The following is a 21,611-nucleotide window of genomic DNA, read 5'->3' as shown; positions in this document are numbered from 1 at the left end:
CCCAAACTTTTGAACGGTAGTGTATATTGCTAATGACAAATATGAGAGGAGATATTATTGCTATCCCTTTCTTTGTAATATTGGAATTAAGATATTTAATTACTGTCTGTTATGAGGTCGTACATCTTAATATGATTTAGTTATAAAACCATTGAATTAAATCCATCTACACAGCCACTGATCTGCTTGCACAGAGATCAGGAAGTTGTTTGTGTAGTAGTTGGTGCCAGTGCTCTACTTAGTCAGTTTCTCTAGTTTTGGTCTTTTTTTGTTAATGTGCAACCTGATCTGGTTTCCCCCTCTCTCTCCTCTTTTCTCTCTCTCTCGCGATCTCTCTCAAAACAAAATGCAGCTGCAGTACACCAACTACTAAAGTCCACAGAACTTTACTGTAGGTTATAAGCTATTGGGGACATTGTTTGATAACATTGTCTATTCTAGTTTAACTTATGCACGGTTAGATTTCTCAGCAATTCAACATAATTCTAGTGATAGGCTATCAGTAGTGCATGTTTACAGCTTCCATTTCCTTTAGAAAGGTGTGTGTGTGTGTGTGTGTTTGTGTGTGTGTGTGTCAGCTGTGAGACAACCTGATGGGCTTGTTCTAGTGCTCATGTTATGGTTGTATCCTGTTTGCTGTGTGTGTGGGCTGTATTTTCAGGCTACTTGGACTAGTGTCTACATGGAAGTGGTGGTGACAGGGTTAATTTACTACAGGTAAACACAGGCATCTAGAGATGGAGTCAGTGGTGCCTGTAATCAGATGAGAAAGCAGCAGGTGTGTGTGTGTGTACACCCTGTCCTGGTTCCTAGAAGTCTGGTTTGGCCAATTCCACAGTAACGGAATTACGCTTTGACTCAATTGTTTCACTTTAAAATGGAGACCAAACAAAACCCATTTTGATTTCAAAGTTTAACAAACATTGCAACTCTATACACAGGGACTACTTTGAACAATTTACACAGAAACACATTTCCTGTAAGATCTGTGCTGATGCAAATTTGGTAACAGAATTAAGGTAAAATCTCTTTTCTTTATGCCACCACGTTTTCCATAAAAGCTGTTAAATACAGTATCTGATCCTTATTTAAGATTCAAAGATGTTATTGAACTATAGTAGGTGAAGTGGATTTACATCCAGTAACGGAATTGCATCATGGGTCCCTGATCTGTACTACAGTCGTGGTCAAAAGTTTTGAGAATGACACAAGTATTGGTCTTCACAAAGTTCGCTGCTTCAGTGTTATGAGATATTTTTGTCAGATGTTACTATGGTATACTGAAGAATAATTACAAGCATTCCATAAGTGTCAAAGGCTTTTTATTGACAATTACATTAAGTTTATGCAAAGAGTCAATATTTGCAGTGTTGACCCTTCTTTTTCAAGACCTCTGCAATCTGCCCTGGCATGCTGTCAATTAACTTCTGGGCCACATCCTGACTGATGGCAGCCCATTCTTGCTTAATCAATGCTTGGAGTTTCTCAGAATTTGTGGGTTTTTGTTTGTCCACCTGCCTGTTGAGGATCGACCACAAGTTCTCAATGGGATTAAGGTCTGGGGAGTTTCCTGGCCATGGACCCAAAATTGTAATGTTTTGTTCCCGGGGGCACTTAGTTATCACTTTTGACTTATGGCAAGGTGCTCCATCATGCTGGAAAAGGGATTGGTCGTCACCAAACTGTTATTGGATGGTTGGGAGAAGTTGCTCTCGGAGGATGTGTTGGTACCATTCTTTATTCATGGCTGTGTTCTTAGGCAAAATTGTGAGTGAGCCAACTCCCCTGGCTGAGAAGCAACCCCACACATGAATGGTCTCAGGATGCTTTACTGTTGGCATGACACATGACTGATGGTAGCGCTCACCTTGTCTTCTCCGGACAAGGTGTATTCCGGATGCCCCAAACAATCGGAAAGGGGATTCATCAGAGAAAATGACTTTACCCCAGTCCTCAGCAGTCCAATCCCTGTACCTTTTGCAGAATATCAGTTTGTCCTGATGTTTTTCCTGGAGAGAAGTGGCTTCTTTGCTGCCCTTCTTGACACCAGGCCATCCTCCAAAAGTCTTCGCTTCACTGTGCGTGCAGATGCACTCATCTGCCTGCTGCCATTCCTGAGCAAGCGCTGCACTGGTGGTGTTCCGATCCCACAGCTGAATCAACTTTAGGAGACGGTCCTGACACTTTCTGGACTTTCTTGGGCGCCCTGATGCCTTCTTCACAACAATTGAACCTCTCTCCTTGAAGTTCTTGATGATCCGATAAATGGTTGATTTAGGTGCAATCTTACTAGCAGCAATATCCTTGCCTTTGAAGCCCTTTTTGTGCAAAGCAATGATGACGGCACATGTTTCCTTGTAGGTAACCATGGTTAACAGAGGAAGAACAATGATTTCAAGCACCACCCTCCTTTTAAAGCTTCCAGTCTGTTATTCTAACTCAATCAGCATGACAGAGTGATCTCCAGCCTTTTCCTCGTCAACACTCTCACCTGTGTTAACGAGAGAATCACTGACATGATGGCAGCTGGTCCTTTTGTGGCAGGGCTGAAATGCAGTGGAAATGTTTTTGGGGGATTAAGTTCATTTTCATAGCAAAGAGGGACTTTGCAATTAATTGCAATTCATCTGCTCACTCTTCATGACGACATTCTGGAGTATATGCAAATTGCCATAATCAAAACTGAGGCAGCAGACTTTGTGAAAATTAGTATTTGTGTCATTCTCAACTGTTGACCACGACTGTATACAGAAATGCATAATTATGGATTTGTATATCATTTTCTTCATGGTGATGTATCCTGAATAGGTACACAAAGATAGAAACATGCAATATCCTTCTTTTGCATATTTGGGTATTCTACACACTGGCTATTATTCTAATGAGCTCCGCCCCCAAACAAGACCACATTTGGTTGGTCCGGACCAGACCAAATCTGAACCAATCATAGACGCCTATGTTTCACAAGTTTGGACATCACTGTACAGCACAGTAGGGTTCAGTACAGTACATTATGCTGTACTCTACTGTACTAAACTCTACTTCTCTTTACTTTACTGTGCTGTACTTTTCTTTACTGTGCTCTACTGTACTGTCCAAACTTGTGAAACATAGACGTCTATTTGGTTCAGATTTGGTCCAGCCAGGGTGGACTGATGAAATTTCAACTACTTTTCAACGTCCATGGATGTCCGGTGCTGGTCGGTGCTCAGTGGGTGAGGATGCTGGTTACAGTAAATGGAAAGCGGGTAGGTGTCAGTAAGAGCCGGGAGAGGTGACATTTACTGGAGATAGAGAGAGGCGTTGTCCCGACTGTTTTCACAGTCTTGCTTTGACCACCAGATGACAGAAAGATCTGAACATAACAGTATGCCAGTGGAAAGGAGGAGAGTAGCAGTTGACCCAACTATGGTTTGTGACTACTATGATTTCCCATTGTAGCCAATACAATTGCAGTAATTATAATTCTGTTACCAAATCAGTAACATGAGTTTTAATCACTTAATTATTCATAAACAAACTTGATATCAGTAAAAACACTAACTAATTGGTAGGTCTACCACTATTTGGTACTTCTGTGAACTTTCATAAATTGTTCCTCCTCATGAGGGAGAGAAATTAGAAAATATCTTAAAGATACAGTATATGGGTTTTTGGTAACGGAATTACAAGGCGCAAGCAATATTTCTTAAACTTACAGAAGGTAAACAATTTCTCCAATATAAGTGTTGATATTAGTTGGTAGGGGTCTTTACTTCAACTTGATTGTGTTTTTGATGTATTTCTAATAACTTAAGACTTTCTTTGGTAGATGTTCTCTAAGACCTCTTTTCTATCTGACCAGAAATCAAAGCCTTGCATATGCCTAATATTTAGGATGGAAAATGGTTGAAAAATGTATATATGACCAGTGTCGATTGCCTCTGTGTTGTGTTTTGATCGGCTTATATGACTAAAGGATCAGGGTTGGTGTTGATCTTTTATTCTGTGATAAAGAAACAAACAACATTCATAAATGGAATGTTGTGCTGCCCTTATGCACCAACTCCTCCGTAAAGTACCAATTTAACAGGGGACATCAAATCAAATGTTATTGGCCACATGCGCCAAATACAACAGGTGCAGACATTACAGTGAAATGCTTACTTACAGCCCTTAACCAACAGTGCATTTATTTTTAACAAAAAAGTAAAAATAAAACAACAAAAAAGGTGTTGAGAAAAAAAGAGCAGAAGTAAAATAAAATAACAGTAGGGAGGCTATATATACAGGGGGGTACTGGTGCAGAGTCAATGTGTGGGGGCACCAGGTAGTTGAAGTAAAATGTACATGTGGGTAGAGTTAAAGTGACTATGCATAAATAATTAACAGAGTAGCAGCAGCGTAAAAGGATGGGGTGGGGGGGGGCAGTGCAAATAGTCCGGGTAGCCATGATTAGCTGTTCAGGAGTCTTATGGCTTGGGGGTAGAAGCTGTTGAGAAGTCTTTTGGACCTAGACTTGGCACTCCGGTACCGCTTGCCGTGCGGTAGCAGAGAGAACAGTCTATGACTAGGGTGGCTGGAGTCTTTGACAATTTTGAGGGCCTTCCTCTGACACCATCTGGTATAGAGGTCCTGGATGGCAGGAAGCTTGGCCCCAGTGATGTACTGGGCCATACGCACTACCCTCTGTAGTGCCTTGCGGTCGGAGGCCAAGCAGTTGCCATACCAGGCGGTGATGCAACCGGTCAGGATGCTCTCGATGGTGCAGCTGTAGAATTTTTTGAGGATCTGAGGACCCATGCCAAATCTTTTCAGTCTCCTGAGGGGGAATAGGCTTTGTCGTGCCCTCTTCACGACTGTCTTGGTGTGTTTGGACCATGATAGTTCGTTGGTGATGTGGACACCAAGGAACTTGAAGCTCTCAACCTGTTCCACTACAGCCCCGTCGATGAGAATGGGGGCGTGCTCAGTCCTCTTTTTTTCCCCTGTAGTCCACAATCATCTCCTTTGTCTTGGTCACGTTGAGGGAGAGGTTGTTGTCCTGGCACCACACGGCCAGGTCTCTGACCTCCTCCCTATAGGCTGTCTCATCGTTGTCGGTGATCAGGCCTACCACTGTTGTGTCGTCGGCAAACTTAATGATGGTGTTGGAGTCGTGCCTGGCCATGCAGTCATGGGTGAACAGGGAGTACAGGAGGGGACCGAGCACGCACCCTTGAGGGGCCCCCGTGTTGAGGATCAGTGTGGCAGATGTGTTGTTACCTACCCTTACCACCTGGGGGCGGCCCGTCAGGAAGTCCAGGATCCAGTTGCAGAGGGAGGTGTTTAGTCCCAGGATCCTTAGCTTAGTGATGAGCTTTGAGGGCACTATGGTGTTGAATGCTGAGCTGTAGTCAATGAATAGCATTCTCACGTAGGTGTTCCTCTTGTCCAGGTGGGAAAGGGCAGTGTGGAGTGCAATAGAGATTGCATCATCTGTGGATCTGTTGGGGTGGTATGCAAATTGGAGTGGGTCTAGGGTTTCTGGGATAATGCTGTTGATGTGAGCCATGACCAGCCTTTCAAAGCACTTCATGGCTACAGACGTCAGTGCTACGGGTCGGTAGTCATTTAGGCAGGTTATCTTAGTGTCCTTGGGCACGGGGACTATGGTGGTCTGCTTGAAACATGTTGGTATTACAGACTCAGTCAGGGACATGTTGAAAATGTCAGTGAAGACACTTGCCAGTTGGTCAGCACATGCTCGGAGTACACGTCCTGGTAATCCGTCTGGCCCTGCGGCCTTGTGAATGTTGACCTGCTTAAAAGTCTTACTCACATCGGCTACGGAGAGCGTGATCACATAGTCATCCGGAACAGCTGGTGCTCTCATGCATGCTTCAGTGTTGCTTGCCTCGAAGCGAGCATAGAAGTGGTTTAGCTCGTCTGGTAGGCTTGTCACATGAATAGCCATGCTAGCCCAATGATGCCATGTACAGAGAAAAGTACAGTAACTAGCTAGCATGTACAGCATTCACAAATCAACAAATAAAAAGTTCACAATATACTGGTAGAAGACTATAATATTACAATGTCAGTGACAATATAAACTCAATATCTGTGTTTTAACATATAGGATTGATTGTGATTTTCCTGGGACAATTTTTCAGTAACCTACCTCTTCCACATAGATCCAGTAGAAAGGGAAGAGGTAAGGGGGACAGGCAATGTTTACGAAGGGGAATGCATAAGAAGGAAGTGTGCGTTATTAAAAAGGGCACTTACAACAACAACAAAAGGAATATACGCTAATATCAGGCATGGGAACTATTCAGGTTTTGTGTAATTATACAACATAAAATTCAACACTTGTTACATGTAAATGCTTTAATTTCTGAAATAAATATAGACTCTTAGCTTTCATTTGACAGCCAATTTGACATGCTCCTATGAACTTGACATGTTGGTGCTCATGGGTCCTTTTAGAAGGAAATGCCCCTATTTTAACAGTTCAATGGGTGCTCTGTGCTGTCTGATAGGTGTGTTTTACTTTTATTAGAATGCATACTTGGCTGACTCTTCATTAGCACGTGAGGTCTGTGCTATATAGTCACGATATGGGAAATTATGATGTTGACCTTCAATTATTTGCTTCTGAAGTCACGAGTAGTGTCAAATTGAACAATTGTGTGAAATAGATTTCCTCTTGTGCCATAATATGTACTGACCTATTCTGCCAATCACTGCCATGTTCTCCCCTTCATTTTTGTTTTGAAAAACAAAAACACCAGGGTTCGACTGACAGACGGACATGTGACCAGGGTGATGTAATGAGATTGGGTGGGCATTTTTTTAAAAGCATGTGCTGCATGTGTGACACTACTTCCTCTTCTTAGCCCCACCCTCAGGGTCCCACTTCCTCTTTCTGAGTCTGAGAACTTGTGTTCCATCACCTCGTCGCTTGGTAGTAGTCATTTCTGGAACCTAGAGTTTCTCCTGACCACATAACCATGAAACGTTTTGGGTCCTCATTATAGGCTACAACGAGAGCAAAGGGTTCATCCTGGCCAGCTAATGTGGTCAGTTAACTCCTCACCCTATAGTCTTTTCATAGCTATAGTGCTACCAAACGTTTCTTCATTAAACAGACACTGTCCAATCCAACGCTACTTTATTGGCAGGAAAAACGTGCACAACATCAGAACAGAATGGTAGGAATAGTCGATGAGGAAATTAAGATATGAAATGAAGGTGGCCTACTGTATAAGGATGGATTTATATAAGCTCTCAGCCTGAACTGGGTAGACATAAAGACAAACTCTACTATATCCTATAAACACACACCCATACATACAGTATTCACACACACATTTCTCCCAGGCCATTAGGTGAGAGTGAAGACATGCTGTAAAGACTATCCGTCTGTCCCATCATTGCTCCAGCTCAGTACTCAGACAGTGTTGTTTCTAAGGTGCTTAAAGCCATCGGATATCAGCGCTTCTTCCTTCAGTGTTTAAATCACTCCTTCCCTTAATGTCGATAACAGTACCTCAGCTCCCTCTCCTCCCTCATCTCTTAGCTCAGTCTCAGCAGAACACTTATCTAGCAGGATTAGTAACGCTGGAAACCAGAGCTGTTTTAATACTGCCCCATACGACATGGATAAGCTTTATTGATATTTCTGATTTGATAATGTCTTCCTCTTTTGCTCACAGGGAGTTATTCACAGGCTCTTGACACATTTTCTGTGCAATGTCAGTGTTTTATCTAGGCCTAATTTTGTGTGTGTGTGTGTGTGTGTGTGTGTGTGTGTGTTAAATACACCAGAACCCCCCTCCATGTTTGGTGATAGTAAAGATTTGATTTGTTGAGCAGATCATGAGTTGGCATTACTGTTATAGTGACTTCCATGATGATGCCACCAGTATTAGCACTGTTTTATTCTCTCAGCATTTACCGTAATGAAACATGGCCACAATCAGCAGCAGCCACTGACTAAGCTCCCAAAACATCTCACCCCTCTCTCGCTCTCTCTCCTCCCCTCTCTCTGACAGGCATAGTTACCATACTTTAAAGTGAGCAGCTCCCTGCTGGTCCCCCTGATGTGGTGTACAGGGGGAGAGAAAAGAGAAGGTGTGAGAGGGAGGTGGAATGGTGGGTATTCTTTTCATGACGTCAGCAAGAGTGTGTGTGAGCGTCCAGACCACGCCGACATTTCCTAATCTCCCAACTCATCTCCCAAACGCCTTTGATTCCAACTCCGCCAGCATTCCAACTTTTATCCATACCAAAGAAAATGCTGTGTTGCTGGTAACTACCTCCCCAGTCCCCACCCTGACTCGCTTTCTCTCTTACTCACGCTTGTACTCACGTATGAGTGTCTATACAAACGTGCACGCATACACAGTGGCCATATTGGAATGATCTTTTAAAGATTGCTTTTCTTATCCAACCATCTCTCCAAGGCCTCTGCGCCTCTGAATTGTGCACTCTATGTATTGGACTGTAAAGAATCCTGTAGAATTTAGAAGCATGTCCGTTGTGACCATTCATTCTGTTCCCTCCTCTATGGCCCTCTCACGAGTCTCTCTTATTGACAGCAGTGCTTCTCCCATCAGCCCAGTGGGGAGAGGAAACACAGATACACACGGCTGTTGTTAAGCATGGCCCTCAAGCCTACACAACCCCACACTGATTAACAGACATCTCTCAACATGCACGAGTCATCTGCAGTCCCCTCTTTCTCTCTCTAAGAGGACCTGGTGAGGGCTGAATGTCAGGTTCCTGTGTGCGTGTGTTTTTATGGGCCAGGCCTCTCTCCATAGGCCATTGTCAGGAGCACAAGGCTTTCTTGGTCATACTTCCCTCCCACACATGAGCTCAGGGATTGGTCAACAGCAACCGGCACGCAGCAGCTCTAGCCAATCAGCAGGCGAACCTGCCTAAGCCCTGCCCCTGGCCCAAAATAACATTGTAAATACACTGAAGTCTTTATCAGGCTATTAAAGGTGCCACAGTGTGTTTGCAAACAAGGCCTTGTTGTTAGCACAGACGAATGTGAGACCCATGCCTCAGTCCGATTCTGTGTCTCCTCGCCACCCCTGATGCTGATGTGTCTGAATCTGTCCAATGGGTTGGGATGGAAACCATTGGCTGGGGATGGAAAGAGCAGAGCAGCAGAGAGGTGAGGAATAGTGTGAGAAGGGAAACACAGTGAGTGTGCCGGCCCTTTTTTAAAGCACAACAAGCTTCCCTCTAACAAAAGCCAAACAAAATCAGCCTACTGAATCGCTCTCTCTGTCTCTGTCTCTCACCCTACAGCAGGGGTCGGCAACCTTTTTCATGTGGAGTGCCAATTTACTGATCTTCGTGCCAGTTATGATTTTCATGTGCACATTTTCGTGGAACAGTTTTAAAAACAAATTATAATGTCTTCGTATCTCAAAATCATTGTCATGTCGTTAATCTAAATTAAAATGATACAAATCTACCGTGAGCCATTGGCAGCTAAAGACCTTAGCTCAGAACGCAGAGATTGGCCTATATACAGTGCATTTGGAAAGTATTCAGACCCTTTCCCTTTTTCCACATTTTGTTACGTAAGAGCCTTATTCTAAAATGGATGACCATTTTTCCCCTCATCAATCTACACACAATACCCCATAATGACAAAGGGAAAACTGGTTTTTAGACATTTTTGCTAATGTATTAAAAATTAAAAACATACCTTATTTACATAAGTATTCAGACCCTTTGCTATGATACTCGAAATTGAGTTCAGGTGCATCCTGTTTCCATTGATCATCCTTGATGTTTCTATAACTTGATTGGAGTCCACCTGTGGTAAATTCAATTGATTGGACATATATAAGGTCCCATAGTTGACAGTGTATGTCAGAGCAAAAACCAAGCCGTGAGGTAGAAGGAATTGTCCGTAGAGCTCCAATACAGGATTATGTCGAGGCACAGATCTGGGGAAGGGTACCAAAACATTTCTGCAGCATTGAAGGTCCCCAAGAACTCAGTGGCCTGCATTTTTAAATGGAAGAAGTTTGGAACCCACAAGACTCTTCCTAGAGCTGGCTGCCCAGCCGAATTGAGCAATTGGGGGAGAAGGGCCTTGGTCAGGGAGGTGACCAAGAACCCGATGGTCACTCTGACAGAGCTCCAGAGTTCCTCTGTGGAGATGGGAGAACCTTCCAGAAGGACAACCATCTCTGCAGCACTCCACCAATCAGGCCTTTATGGTAGTGGCCAGACGGAAGCCACTCCTCAGTAAAAGGCACATGACAGCCCGCTTGGAGATTGCCAAAAGGCACCTAAAGGACTCAGACCATGAGAAACAAGATTTTCTGGTCTGATGAAATGCCAAGCATTACGTCTGGAGGAAACCTGGCACCATCCCTACATTGATGCATGGTGGGGGTGGCAGCATCATGCTGTGGGGATGTTTTTTCAGCGGCAGGGACTGGGAGACTAGTCAGGATCGAGGGAAAGATGAACGGAGCAAAGTACAGAGAGATCCTTGATGAAAACCTGCTCCAGAGCGCTCAGGACATCAGATTGGGGCGACGGTTCACCTTCCAACAGGACAACGACCATAAGTGCTCAGCTAAGACAATGCACAGTTAGAAACATATGGCATATAGAAGCAAACCGGATGGACATCATGAAAATGATCGGAGAGGTTGAGGGTAGAGGAAGTTCAGGAGTAAAAACAAACACAATTGAATTATTGTCAAATTTGACTGTGTCCATAAAATGTATATAGTATGTATAAGCTGGAAGTAGAGGCCTAAGCATTGTTGTTCACTAGTTTACTCCAATTAGTGAAGGGGTGGTGGGGTTGGAAAGTAATAAAGGTAAATATATATTTTTAAAGTGTGTGTGTGTGTATATATGTAGATGTAGAGATATAGATATTTATTTGCGAGAAGAAAAAAAACATGGAGGATTGGAAGTGATGCAGACAATTACATTGATGGAAGTTACAATCTATCTGCAATATTAAAGCTGATCTACCCCATTTAAAAAAAAAAAAAAGACTGCTGGAGAGCCAGAGCCTGGACTTGAACCTGATCTAACACCACTGGAGAGAACTGAAAATAGCTGTGCAGCGACGCTCCCCATCCAACCTGACAGAGCTTGAGAGGATCTGCAGAGATGAATGGGAGAAACTCCCCAAATACAGGCGTGCCAAGCTTGTAGCATCATACCCAATAAGACACGAGTCTGTAATCGCTGCCAAAGGTGCTTCAACAAAGTACTAAGTAAAGGGTCTGAATACTTAGGTACATTTATTTTTAATGCATTTGCTAAAAATTCTAAAAACCTGTTTTTGCTTTGTCATTATGGGGTATTGTGTGTAGATTAATGAGGGAAAAAAACAATTGAATAAATTTTAGAATAACGTAACAAAATGTGGAATAAGTAAAGGGGTCTGAATACTTTACGAATGCACTGTACCAATGCAAGCAACTTCTATTGCCAACTAGGTACAAATAGCCTACATAAAGCCAACAAATAAAAACCGTGCAGTTAGAAAATATCCTGATCAAAGTAAATATCCTACGAATCACATTGGCTATGCATGGCTATTTGTTCATGTTCTTTCAATCTCATTCATCTCTCTACTCCGCCTGTCTGCAACGAACTTGAAACATTATATCAACTGGGTCCGGCCCGAAGCTCGTGCTAGCAAACTTGCAAAATTGTAAGAACTATTCCGGGCCCTCAGTTTCCCGCGCCAGTGAGCTCTGGACAGACACAGCTGTATTTGTGATAGGGAGAAGTAATCAGGAATTTTATTACGTTTCCACTGGATAAGACATCAGAGCATTACATTTTTCCCTTTCAAGCCAAGGCTCAGTGGTTATGGAAAGGGAGAGAGCTGGAAAGATTTGTTAAATACATTGATTGAGGAACTATTGTCATTCTCAATGGATGTACAATAAAAACAGACTTTGTTTACTTGCCGTTTGAGGTGAAGAAAAAATTAAGTTGAAGCTCCACAGCTCATTAGTGGTGGTGAGTTAAGACAATCAGAAATACTATCAGACATCCCCAAATGGGCACATTTATACATTTGTGCGCAGGCCAGATAGCCTAGGCTTACTTCTATGCATAATCAGGTGTGTGTCTGAACGCAACATTGACAGGAGCGCTCCAAACAAAAGACAATGAATACATTGACAAAACTCCTGAATGGAATTAAATAAACCGAAACTTGTTTCTCACAAGTTTAGCATAGTTTGTGAGCTCTACAAACAATGTGTCCATTCCGACAATGAGAACGGTAAACGACTGTTATAATACAGTTTTAAGTCGGAAGTTTACATACACTTAGGTTGGAGTCATTAAAACTTGTTTTTCAACCACTCCACATATTTCTTGTTAACAAACTATAGTTTTGGCAAGTCGGTTAGGACATTTACTTTATGCAATATTTCCAACAATTGTTTACAGACAGATTATTTCACTTATAATTCACTGTATCACAATTCCAGTGGGTCAGAAGTTTACATACACTAAGTTGACTGTGCCTTTAAACAGCTTGGAAAATTCCAGAAAATGATGTCATGGCTTTAGAACAGGGGTGTCAAACGTCCGGCCCGCGGGCCGGATTAGGCCCGCAAACGGGTTTAATCCGGCCCGCGAGATGATTTTGTGAAGTATAAAAATGAGCTGCAATTTTACAATAAAAGAAACTGCTGTTCCAATTGTGTCCATTGGATGGCGCAATAGCAATTGTGTTAAGCAAGCAAACTGTTTATACCGGGGCAGAGCAAATAGGTCAAGCAAGTGCAGCCAGTCCGGATGAGCTACTTTGTTTTGCCCGCGATATTTATTACGGCTTCTACTTTTAACATTATGTGCTTTGGCACCCTCATTGCCCCAATATGTCTCTGTCAAAAAAGAGAAGTGGACGCAGTGTTCCAAGAAAAATTGTCATCCTTCTATTTATTCACGGAATTGAATGGGAAAGCTGTATGTTTGGTGTGTTCACAGCATGTTGCAGTGCTGAAAGAATATAACCTTCGTCGCCACTATGTGAGTCTTCATGCCGACAAATATGACAACTTTCAAGGACAGCGGAGAAGAGAGAAGGTGAATGAACTGTTGGTGGGTCTGAAGAAACAGCAGTCTGTGTTTACTCACAGCCGAGACATCAGTGACGCTGCAGTGAAAGCTAGCTACCTCATTGCTAATGAAATCGCAGTGGCTTCAAAACCATTTAGTGAGGGTGAATTTGTAAAAACATGCATGATGAAGGCAGCAGAGATTGTGTGCCCTGAAAAGCACCAGGCTTTTTGCAAATATCAGCCTGACAAGAAACACAGTTGCAGACAGGATTTCCGATCTTTCAGTGGATTTGGACAGCCAGTTGAAGCAAAAAGTAAAGTCATTTATTGCGTTTTCGGTTGCAATTGATGAAAGCACGGACATTACAGATGTTGCACAACTGGCCATTTTCATCCGCGGAGTTGATGACACATTGACCGTCACGGAGGAGTTCGTGGAGTTGGTGCCGATGACAGATACAATGACAACAGCTGATATTTTCACTGCACTCGTCGGCGCGCTGGACAGGGTCGGAGTGGACTGGTCCCGCGCTGTCAGCCTGGCTACAGATGGTGCGCCCTCAATTATCGGGAAAAAAGCAGCTGGCTTGGACACATTCTATCAGAATCTCTTGCCAGGTTACCCCAACTTGACAGCCCTCGCTGCAAAACTGTTGCGCATGTTTGGAACCACATATCTTTGTGAGCAAGTTCTCTGTAATGAGCATAAATAAAACAAAGCTGCGCTCAAGGCTCACGCACAAGCACTTGAATCATATCCTGAAGTTGGCTGCCACTCAGGATGTGACGCCTGATATTGATGCGCTGGTAAAAGCTAAAAGATGCCAGGTATCAGGAGTCAAATAAACTATGCAACCCCACTTAAAGTGCTGCATGAGACACCCTGATATAGTTATGTGATATACTTCTGTGAATCACTGAGGCATTGTGTGTTTGTGTTGTTTGTCCTCAGAATTTCAAATAACTTGAGGTGTTTTATGATTAATAGTGATGTTGTGCTTTTGGACACACTGTCCTCAGGCTCCAGCTTTATGTTGATGTTTTTATGTTGATGTGCTATTGTTTTTAATTGATTTTATTTTATTTGTATATTTAACCTATTATTGACTCTGTGGTTCTTGCACTTGTTTGGGGAACAGGATTTCATTATTTGTATCTACATTTCTGCCTGAGAAATGACACCCTGATATAGTTCTGTGATCTGTGAAACAGTTATGTGAATCACTGAGGCATTGTGTGTTTGTTCTTTTTCTTTAGAATTTTCAAATAAACTTCAGGTGTTTTATGATTAATAGTGATGTTGTGCTTGTACTATTTTGGACACACTGTCCTCAGGCTCCAGCTTTATGTTTTATGTTGATAGTATTAAAACAAAGAAAACAATCTGAAGTTGTTGTTTTTAAGTTATATATACCATGATTTTACCGGTCCGGCCCACTTGGGAATAGATTTTCCTCCATGTGGCCCCTGAGCTAAAATGAGTTTGACACCCCTGCTTTAGAAGGTTCTGATAGGCTAATTGAGTCAATTGGAGTTGTACCTGTGGATGTATTTCAAGGCCTACCTTCAAACTCAGTGCCTCTTTGCTTGACATCATGGGAAAATCAAAAGAAATCAGCTAAGACCTCAGAAAAAAAATACATTGTAGACCTCCACAAGTCTGGTTTATCCTTGGGAGCAATTTCCAAACGCCTGAAGGTACCACGTTCATCTGTACAAACAATAGTATGCAAGTATAAACACCATGGGACCACGCAGCCGTCATACCGCTCAGGAAGGAGACTCATTCTGTCTCCTAGAGATGAACGTACTATGGTGCGAAAAGTGCAAATCAATCCCAGAACAACAGCAAAGGACCTTGTGAAGATGCTGGAGGAAACAGGTACAAAAGTATCTATATCCACAGTAAAACGAGTCCTATATCGACATAACATGAAAGGCCGCTCAGCAAGGAAGAAGCCACTGCTCCAAAACCGCCATAAAAAAGCCAGACTACGGTTTGCAACTGCACATGGGGACGAAGATCGTACTTTTTGGAGAAATGTCCTAAGGTCTGATGAAACAAAAATAGAACTGTTTGGCCATAATGACCATCGTTATGCTTGGAGGAAAAGGGGGATGCCTTGCAAGCCGAAGAACACCATCCCAACCGTGAAGCACGGGGGTGGCAGCATCATGCTGTGGGGGTGCTTTGCTGCAGGAGGGACTGGTGCACTTCACAAAATAGATGGCATCATGAGGATGGAAAATTATGTGGATATATTGAAGCAACATCTCAAGACATCAGTCAGGAAGTTAAAAGCTTGGTCGCAAATGGGTCAAGGTATTGGAGTGGCCATTACAAAGCCCTGACCTAAATCCTATAGAAAATGTGTGGGCAGAACTGAAGAAGCGTGTGCGAGCAAGGAGGCCTACAAACCTGACTCAGTTACACCAGCTCTGTCAGCAGGAATGGGCCAAAATTCACCCAACTTATTGTGGAAGGCTACCCGAAACGTTTGACCCAAGTTAAACAATTTAAAGGCAATGCTACCAAATACTAATTGAGTGTATGTAAACTTCTGACCCACTGGGGAATGTGATGAAAGAAATAAAAGCTGAAATAAATAATTCTCTCTATTATTCTGACATTTCACATTCTTAAAATAAAGTGGTGATCCTAACTGACCTAAGACAGGGAATTTTTACTATGATTTAAATGTCAGGAATTGTGAAAAACTGAGTTTAAATGTATTCGGCTAAGGCAGGGTTCTTCAATTCGGGTCCTGGAGGGCCGAAACACTTCTGTTTTTTATTTCTACCTGGTAGTTAATTGCACTCACCTGGTGTCCCAGGTCTGAATTAGCCCCTGATTAGAAGGAGAGGATGAAAAACAGAGGTGTTTCGGCCCTCCAGGACCGGAATTGAAGAACCCTGGGCTAAGGTGTATGTAAACTTCCGACTTTAACTGTATTGAATGCAATAACATAAATTACTGTAACCAAACATTGTAGAATTATGGGGATTAACGGTAAATGTAATATTGTTGATATATGTAATGGGGAATTTTATAGACACTAACAATCAAAGGGCAAACATTTCACACAGTGAAGTTATGAAACAATGAATGCGCTCAAATTGGCGGGAGAGAATGCATTCTGGAGAGACTCGCCTTGTGCATCTTAGCCACACTCCCTTTCTTGACTCAACATTTTAAATTATACCCAAGATGCATTTTCTTCACACATACTAAATGCCTAAGTAATACTCCCACAAATGGTGTGAAATTCAAAGCAGAAGCCATTTTCAAAGCAATGCAATTTCGAAACGAATGCAATTTCACTTATTTTCTAAATTTTATCAAATTGCTTGGCGTGCCAAGGCAAATACCCTTGCATGCCAGCCTTGGCACACGTGCCTTACGTTGCCCATGCCTGCTCTACAGAGTGATGTGGCTGTGTCACCCTGGGGCAGATCTTGATTGATTGGTGAAAGGCCACATTCTAAAACACACTGACCAATATGCTCAACACAAACAACACTGTCCACAATGGTCCACTGTGGAGTAAGAGTTTGGCCATCACAATTCCAACCAATAAGCATTAGGATAAACATTTATTGTATAACTAGAAGACATAACTTGATAATACTCAAAGCAGGGCAATATTGACCTGTAACAGCCCAGAGAATTTGCAGAATTGTAAACCCTGTTTGATTGATTGATGTTCCCTTAAGGTGTGTTGTACTGAAAAGGTCATAACCTCTCTAGAATGAACCTGTGTTCAGCATGCTGTTCCTGTGTCAGAGTCCACATAGCCAGAACATGCATACAATAACAATGTTTTAGCCAAACCACAAAAATTCTATCTGGTTATATATTTAGTGAATGCTGCTCAGTAACAAAATGATCTTATCAGGCTAGGGGAGATAAGAATGACCACAGGATGTTCTGGAGATTCTTCTCTTCTACCAATAAGCAACTGTCCAATTCACCCTCGTATCACTGTGATTCTCACTTACTGCGGTATTACCTTGGTTATCAGTAATAACAGCCATAATCTAAGAGGAGTTAGCTGGCTGGCCCTGTTCTAGAGCATCAAATCTGTGATGCATTGTGGGCAAAATGGGACTGACTGACTGATCTACATATAATAAATAAGAGTTCTTTATGATGTAAGGTGAATTGTAGATCAGTCCATTGTGACTCACCTGCAATGCTGGCTGCAATGTCGAACAAGCCCACTGCCTTCCATACACGAACACTGAGTTGAGAAGTTTTTTTTTTTTTTTTTTTTTTGTCTTGATTTGTTTTGTCTGGTCATCACTTTGAGTGATCACATGACCTGTGATGTTTGTAAACATGAACCCTGTGACCCAGTCAATCAAAGGGTTGCTGTGTGCTTCAGTGAGTCAGTTGTTTTGAAACCTGGTATCTGTTAAAGAGAACCTCACACTTTCTCTAAAATCACTACTACTACTACATGAGGAAAGGTTTTTTCTCCACTGTAGAGGCCCTGACAGGTTCAGCCTATCAGAGAGGTTGGTACAGAGATCTAATCAGAGGGTTCGGAAACAGAGACCCCCAGGGACACAGCCTATCAGACCTGGGTGTTGCACAGCAGCCATTTTGTGCCAGAGCTTCACCCCACTTGGGCTATCATTGTGGAGAGGTGCGACTGGGGAGTGAATTCCCTCTCTGGGGTCAGGCTGTCGAGACACTGTCACCCATCTGTCCCAGACCTGATTTTAGGAAACAGGATATGATGTCTTAAAGGGGCAGAATTGGAATGGGAGGTAGATCGACGCTGCCCTTAAAGCTGCAATATGTAACTTTTTCGACGACATGACCAAATTCACATAGAAATGTGTTATAGATCTGTCATTCTCATTGAAAGCAAGCCTAAGGAGTGGTAGATATGTACTATGTGTGCTATTTCTATGTCCCGTGCTTAAGTTTTGTTTTTGTCTTTTACTTTCGGTTTTGTACACCATCTTCAAACAGCTGAAAAATATATTTTTTTGGTTATGGAAAATACATTTCACTGCGGTGTAGATGGTACAATGATTCTATACACTATACTTGCTTGTTTTGTCACACAAACTGAAATTAGGCGAACTATTCGAATTTTAGCAACCAGGAAATGGCAGAGAGATTTCTGCATTGTGCGTCTATAACTACAGGGTCAGATGTTAAAGGTACAGCACCGCAGATATTGAGATGAGTGCGATGCAAGACTTTGTTCTCACAGTCAGAGGATCTGCGCATGTGCACGGGTGCACTTCGCGCTGCTACAACGTGGTAGCTATGGGAACAATACAGAGGAGAAGATTAGCCTCCTGCTTCAACGCTCTTAGTTGTTGCGGAAGTTGACCCATGTATTTGCGTCGCGTCGCGTCATCATACTGAGTCAACCATTAATCCACCCCCCTAATGAGTTAGGATTGGGAGTAGGGTAATCTGATCCTAGATCTGTGGTCAAGTTATACCTGGAGTGCAGAGTGGCACCAGCAGATGGGGATAAACTATTTTCTGAACAGATTGGGGAGAAACTCTTACCTGTGTACAGGTGGAATGTGTCTTAGTAGCTATCATTCCACCAGTATCAACCCCTCCTTTAATTATTTGGACCAAGATTTCCTCTTAAAATTATCATGAGGACATGTTGTTTTTGTTATTTGTTGTTTTCATGGTATGAGAAATCTTCTGTGATTCAATTTATGGTTGGTCACCTGTAGCATTTCTTAAAAATGGTTTGGGGAATGTTTGGTTCTGCACCCATGCCTTTAGGTCTCTGCAATGTCATTCCTTAGGCTGTTATCTGAAGAAAACTGTCCTCATTCATTTCCAGTCTTCAGACTCAGTTGTTGCTCACATGTTTGAACAGCACTCTGTCGTGTAACAGATGACATCATGGCCTGCTACCTTCTACTGATAACCAACTGGAGATACCAAGCACTATAAACATGTAATACCTGCTTGTCTTCAGGAGCTTGCGTAGGTGTTATCAGAGAGCCTTATCGTTGTGGAAGTGTGTGTGTCAGTGGACAGGAGTCTGTGCGAGTCGAGGGCATCGGGCCCTGACTCGCTCTCAATCAGAGACGGAGCTGCCCCCTCTTTCTTGACGTGTGTGTGTGAGAGAGAGATAAGGAATGGATTTCCCGAGCTTGGGAGGGGAGTTTTGTGTGTTTGACGGCGGCGTCTGCCGCGGGGTTCCGGATACTGAGTCCCCCGTGTTCCTCCCATGGACAGTGTTCTGGTTAATTTAAGGGAAGTGGAGAGGAAACATATTTGGTTTGAGGAGGAAGGGGCAGTGACTAACCATGTCCCTGTGACTCTTTGAGTGGAGAGGCGCAGTGTCACGAGCAGAGACCCAGAGAAAGCGCGTCTATAAGAGCTCAACCAGCCTAGCAGAGTACTCTCTCTGAGTGTGTGTTTCTCTGATGTGTAGAGGTGTCTGGGATACATTAACAGACAATATGTTGCTCTGAGGATTGTTGGATTATCCTTCTCCCTGGTAAGGATGTGGGATCACCTGTGTCGTGATCTTTCTCCCTCTCTGTCTCTGTTTCCATCTGGCTGTGGGATTGTCTCTGTGTGGATACGATAGGACTGGACTCTGGGATTTCCTCATGGTGCTGTGAGCAAGGAATGGGCTATAATTTGTCACTGGGCCTCTAGAAGGTTGTTTGAATACATGCTTTGTGTGGTGGGTTGTTGAGTAGACAGCCTTCATTTGAGTCGAAGATATATCCTTGTATAATGGTTAACTTGCCATGCAAAATCATGTTTTTTATTAAAGAAAGAACTAATTTATGCACATCCAAACGTTACATTTTGTCATTGGTAGAAGCAACAGTATCTTCTAATGCCTGGTGTTTTCTGTCATTTATATGGAAATGTCAGATTGTCCACTGGCTACATATTACTGATCCTCAAGGTCCTGTTGGCTGTTGTATTTCCCAGTGAAATAGCATGGTGATTAATTTGTATGGTAAAAGCCTACAGGCTTCCTCTTTCATACTGGCTTTAGTAAAGATAATTCAGATGTGAAACCTTGAGGCCAAGGTTACTAGTGTGCCAGATCTGAATTAGTCCTTGATTTGAGGGGAAAACCATTATTTATGTTGACCTGAATGTGAATAGCCCTTGTTTATGATTTGTGCGGTTGATATGGTTGAGGCCAGGCAGGCAGGTTGTTTTCCTGGCCTGGTGTAACAGAGGAAGTTGTTGCTTCACTCCTGATCTCACTAGGAGTTGTGAAATCCAAGCCGATGAGGAAGGGAAACATTGTGTTGTAGTTGTTTTGATGATGTAGCTCCTTTGTCTTGATCTAAGACTGATTTCGAATATGGATAGGGCTGCACCTCAGTGTAAAGTGTCTTTCTCTCATCTTTTCCACTGACATTAAGGACATGTACAGGTGAAAGCAACATTCTGGTAACTTACTTACATACTTAGCTGCTCCTCTTCGCTCCCTGTGTAGCATAAGGTATCAAAAAGCCTCCGCCATGCCGGGCAGCCCTCTGCTATAAGATAACGCGAGCGGTATGGTCAGCATGTTATGTGCGTGAGCATTGCAAAATAAATTTACACATGTTATACAATCTCAATTCATCCAAACTGCTCGCGCGCATCAACGAACATCTGCGTAGCCAGGCACTAAAATAGAACTTGGTTATATTTTTGATGCTTGAAACGCTACAAGTCCCGCCTCTCCCATCTCCTCATTGGTTTTTAGGAGCATATACCCATGTGGGTGATTGAAAGATGAACTGAGGTCCACACTCCAGTCCAGTTGGTGGTGGTAATGCACCTTTGAAGAAGAAGATACTTTTATATTTCAACCTGCGTGTCCTGATCGCGTCTGGTGTGGATGGACAAAATCAACGATGGCGCGCGTGCCCGGTCTAGTCAGCATGTAAGTGACAATGAAGGAGATGAATCTCTCCGTCAGTGTCTGCTAGCTCACTGACATGGATGTGAGCACATATGCACCAAAATGGATGTACGCACACACCTCCATACGGTCCTTTGCATCAATTGTTTTGTAAAGTCATTTTTATTATAAGCCTGAGTATGTGTGCTATCCACCTGTTGCCTCACAGTAGCCTATGATGGCAGACCACCTGACTAGAACAGTTACTTCTGCTACTGTACTGTTCTACTAATGTAACACAAAGTACTACCTTGTTACAGCAGTGCACATCCAGGTACTACTGTAGTATCTCATTGGATTCTCTCTCTGTCTGTCTGTCTGTAGTTTCCGGCCCACCCTCTCCAGGGTGTCCAGAGATGTAGAGTGCAGTGTGAGGAGCACCCCCCCTTCTCTCTCTCAGCAGCACTTTCCTTACAAAGAGGTATAGTAAGTGTGTGTCACTGTGTTTGTTTCTCACTTTGTTTATATCTTTGTGTGTTAGATGCTGTATTCAGAGAGAGGGGGTGAAGCAGGGTGTGCCAGGGCTCATTTTCAAAAAGGGATGCTGTCTGAATGTGACTTCCCTGGTTTAATAATGGATTTTAAAAAACAGATTGGGGCAATTCCATGCCAGCATGGGCCGAAATTATTTTTGGTATCTCCGATTGTTCTG

The 21,611-nt window shown here is 42.9% G+C and overlaps 1 protein-coding gene across 5 annotated transcripts in view; it reads left to right on the top strand.

Moving 5' to 3' along the window:
• LOC121577699 (transcription factor EB-like) overlaps positions 1-21,611 on the top strand; it is a 97,485-nt gene that overhangs the window by 19,158 nt on the left and 56,716 nt on the right. Inside the window, exons 1-2 of one of the 5 annotated variants that reach the window (XM_045223929.1) lie at positions 8,061-8,115; positions 21,284-21,380. The exons of 2 other annotated variants lie outside the window; for them this stretch is intronic. The gene's annotated coding sequence lies outside the window, so the exon portion shown is untranslated. Of the gene's footprint in view, positions 1-8,060; positions 8,116-19,371; positions 19,538-21,283; positions 21,381-21,611 lie in introns of those variants that run through there. 2 more of the 5 variants (XM_045223925.1, XM_045223928.1) reach the window with 2 other exon arrangements.

Source organism: Coregonus clupeaformis, chromosome 12 (genome assembly GCF_020615455.1).
Source record: "Coregonus clupeaformis isolate EN_2021a chromosome 12, ASM2061545v1, whole genome shotgun sequence".
Taxonomy (NCBI): domain Eukaryota; kingdom Metazoa; phylum Chordata; class Actinopteri; order Salmoniformes; family Salmonidae; genus Coregonus; species Coregonus clupeaformis.
The sequence above is the reverse complement of the archived record's forward strand: the minus strand, read 5'-3'. Positions and strand labels throughout refer to the sequence as shown.